General features: G+C 36.5%; 1 pseudogene; it reads left to right on the forward strand.

Annotated features, from left to right (window-relative positions):
- Nucleotides 1–897: 897 nt before the first annotated feature.
- Nucleotides 898–1,257, forward strand: LOC109678221 (small ribosomal subunit protein uS10-like; annotated as a pseudogene).
- The last annotated feature ends 3,198 nt before the right edge of the window (nt 1,258–4,455 follow it).

Here is a 4,455-nt window from a genome sequence, read left to right on the forward strand (position 1 = left end):
AAAGAAGAGTGTATCTGTCTAATGGGAAGACAGAGATAACAGAATATTGAACAAAAGTTAATATAAGGAATTCTTGACTATAATAAATATTGGACTAGTGTGTGACAGGTTAGTAAGAAATAAATAAAACTTAAACAATTTGTGGATGGAAGTTAAAATTGGCAGACACTATCCTGGTAGCAGAGGTGAGCACCAAGTAATGTCCCACTTCTCTCCAAGTGCAAGAGAGAGGATTTGTCAGAGAAGACACTGCTTTTGTTGGAGGGCAGAAAGATAGCTGACATGCTCCAGTGGGAACGTGCTAAAATTCTTTCAAGGAAAGTTATTCCCTAGAATGTGTTTCTTAGGAAGAATTTCTCTACAAAACAAGCATTGGAGCTAATTTTTTGGCCCTGAGCTGCTCATTTCTACAAACTTCAAGAACATTGTACTAGGGAAGCCATGTGTACTGCAGAGCCTGGCACTGGAGAAGACATCCATGCTGCAGAGGCTGGTCCTATCTACACCACCCTGCCTGGAGAAGTGTGTCAGACCATAAAGAAAAGGTCTTTCTTTCTGCAAAGTCTTTTAGTATCCTCTCCTGATAAAACTTACAAGTATGCCAGATGGCTAAGGAAAAATTGTGCCTACCTCCAATCCTGACATGGTCAGTGAAGTATAGATTTGGTTTTGACAGACAATAATTTAATAATTGTCCAAGGAACTCATTGTGCAGAAGGAGGTTCTAGGCTGGTAAAACAAAACAGATTTGAGGAAATCACTCAAGAACTAGTAGAACTTTTTGAGGAAGATGTGGTTGTGGGTGCAGCGGAGCTTTGTTCTGTTCACCCCTCCTCCTGACTCAATGCTGTTCACTCCCGTCAAGGAACACACCGGTCAGGAAGCTGCACTTTAGCCATGGCTTTTAAAGATACTGGAAAAAAACCCTGTGGAGCCAGAGGTGGCAATTCACCAAATTCAAATCACCCTCACCAGCCACAATGTGAAGTGTCTGGAGAAGGTGGGAGCTGACTTGATCAGAGGTGCCAAGGAAAAGAACCTCAAAGTGAAAGGACTGGTCTGCATGCCGAACAAGACTTTGAGAATCACTACAAGAAAAGCACCTTGTGGTGAAAGTTCTAAGACGTGGGATTGGTTCCAGATGAGAATCCACAGGAACTCATTGACTTGCACAGCCCTTCTGAGATTGTTAAACAGATTACTTCCATCAGTACTGAGCCAGGAGTGGAGGTCGAAATCACTACTGCAGATGCCTAAGTCAACTATTTTACTAAATTTAATAAACTGACTTGTAAATGGTTTTTAAAAAAGAATTAGTAGAAGTTATTCTCCTCATGGATTTTGGTTTGAATATAATTTAATGTTTCTTAAATATAGAAAGGTGTTCACATTTTAAAAGCAAAATACACAAGATTCAGAATACTGGGTATATGGCTTGGATTGTATGAGTACCTAACGAGTCTCTCTGAACTTCAGACACTTTATAAAATGAGGTATCTGCCTAGAAGGTAACACCCACACACAGGAAATCAATGTGAGTCAATGCCCTGTATAGCTACCCTTATCTCAACCAGCAAAAACCCTTGTCCCTTCCTGTTATTGCTTATACTCTCTCTACAACAAAATTAGAAATAAAGGCAAAATAGTTTCTGCTGGGTATTGGGGGGGAGATGAAGGGGACAGGAGTGGGTGGTAAGGGAGGGGGTGGGGGCAAGGGGGAGAAATGAACCAAGCCTTGTATGCACATATGAATAATAAAAGAAAAAGGAAAAAAAAAGTAAAAAAAAAAATAAAATAAAATGAGGTATCTGAAGTTAATAATATCTGAAGCTCTGCTGTAGTTATTATAATATCTGATAATTAATGCAAACAAGATCTTGAATGAGCATCATTAATATGCACACGTTTTTAAGAAAAAATAACATCAATATTCAAAACCTACAGATAGTACTACTCTAGCATATATGGTTTATTAAATGGCACTGACATAAATAGTAACAAGTATGTGCTAATATAATTTCAATAATGTTTACTAAATCCTCAATATGCTGCAAGTATTTCCCTAATGTCTTTGAACAAGGAGTGCAGTCTTGGAGGTTTCCACAGCTCTCTCAGCAGGTCCTAGAGACAGAAACCTTCCCATAGACAAGGCTGGTGATACCCTCACCAATGCACACCAGGTAACATAGTGTGACAAGCATTTTAAGTGACTGTTACTGAATGCAAAGCAATAAATTAAGATAAGAAGGACCAAAAGTTGCAGAGAGTATATTAGAATATTCAACTCAATATAAAAAGGATAATTTAACCCAAAGCATTATCTCAAAATAGCTTTAGTTAAGTTAGAGAAATATTTGTTATATTGTGAAAGGGAAATCCATTATGTTCCTTTGACTTCATGATTTTCAAACAATGGCACCTTCCAATATCGGGTAATATGGCGGTGACAATTAACATTAAAAATATTGCCAGTTTGTAAACTTACCTTAATGATATTTTAAATACATATAATTAACAAGGAAATGATGAATCTTAACAATAGTTTTATGTTCTTTTCCTGAAATACTGCTTCACATGCATACGCTGATAGGGATGGAGAAATTTAGTTAAATTTAAAGGTGATCCCTTATGCAAGTCATGATTTTTTTAAAAACCCTGTTCAATACAGCTCTTATCAATCCCAGATTTTTTTCCCTCAAACCTCGTTATTTTTGTGTTTTCAAATGACTTAGGAGGATGGTGCCAACCCACCAAAATAAGCACCATTTTCCATGAATTTATGGCTCATAAAGTAGAGTTTGGACAGCATATCAAAACTCATTTTCAATATATTTTATGTCTAGATTTGCTACATACAAGATTTGAATCCTTGTGTGTTTGTTGTATCTTTTATGGAGACAAATGTGAAAGGGGAAATTTCTGTATAGCAGTACCTGTGTTTAATGCCAACTGTTTTCCAGGTAGCTGCTTGTGTTGTCCATTTAATTAACTTAAAGTTGTCCTTCCTTTATTGCTTTGATAAATGCAGGTGCATCTTTAGTTCACTTCTTTGATGTGGCTGACAAATGTTTTCTGGGGGACATGTTAGCTTTTCAAAGTCATCACTCCATTAAATTCTATAGAGAAAATATATCTAGAAAAACAGAACATAAATGAGTTGAGGAGTTTTGGCAAACAGAGCATCACTCACTGATTACCAACACCACAGTAGAGCTCCAACGAAAGGGAAGCTAGCAAACATCATCATGGCATCAACCACCAAAATCAGAAGTTCATGTACTTCCACCTGATGCACCTGTCAGAGTTTCAAAGGAAAGCACCATAGTCAATGATTAGATGCAAGAATAATTTTATTCTAATGTAGAACAAAGAAACGCAATGCCATTTCCACCACTATGCATAGGTCCCCTACAGCTAGTGTTCCCATTTCCATTCTAATCTGGGGGTTGGTACCAGTGAGAAGGGGGAGGATATACAGAAAGTGAGTAGGAGGGTGAATATGGCACAAATACCGAATAAACAGCTTCAGCAATGTAGCAGGATACAAAAATCAACTTATAAAAATCAGTAGCCTTTCTATACACCAATGATGAAAAAATTGAGAAATAATATAGGAAAGCAATTTCATTTACAATAGCCTCCAAAAAATCAAATGCCTGGGAATAAACTTAACAAACATAAAAATGACCTCTACAAGGAGAACTACAAACCACTGAAGAAAGAGATCTAGGAATTCTACAAAAGATGGAAAGATCTCCTATGCTCATGGACTGGCAATCAACATAGTAAAAATGGCTATAATACACATATGGATGCATAAATAAATACATAAATGGATTTATTCACATGTATATGTATTTCTTGACAGTTCTATGTATGTATTTATGTTTTCTTTCATTTATGTATTAATTTATGTATTCTTTCATTCATTAAGTTATGTGTTTATTTAGATATTCAAGTATTTATAAATTCATTCATTTATGTATTTTCTCATTTGCATATTTTTGTATTTATTAATATATGTATGTATTTATTTTTATTTTTTGGTTATGTGTCTGTGAGTGTGTTTGTGAGTTAGTGTGTGAGTGTGTATGTCTCTGTGAGAGTGTGTATATGTGTGAGTGTGCACATGTGTGTGAGTGTATATGTGTTAGTGTGTGTGTTAGAGTATGTGGATGTAAGTGTGTGTGAGTGTTTGTGTGCGAGTATAAATGTGTGTGAGTGTGTGAATTGTGCGTATGTTTGAGGGTGTATGTGTGTGAGTATATATGTGTGGTGGTGAGTGTGTGAATGTGAAATTGGGTGTGTATGTGTGTGAGATGGTGTATGTGAGACAGTGTGAGAGTGTATGTGTGTGAATATATGTATGTAAGTGTGAGTGTATTTGTGTATGTATTTATGTGTGTGAGTTTGTGTATGTCTGCATGTTAACTGGAGGTGTGCGTGCATGTGTGT

This window comes from Castor canadensis, chromosome 9 (genome assembly GCF_047511655.1).
Source record: "Castor canadensis chromosome 9, mCasCan1.hap1v2, whole genome shotgun sequence".
Taxonomy (NCBI): Eukaryota; Metazoa; Chordata; class Mammalia; order Rodentia; family Castoridae; genus Castor; species Castor canadensis.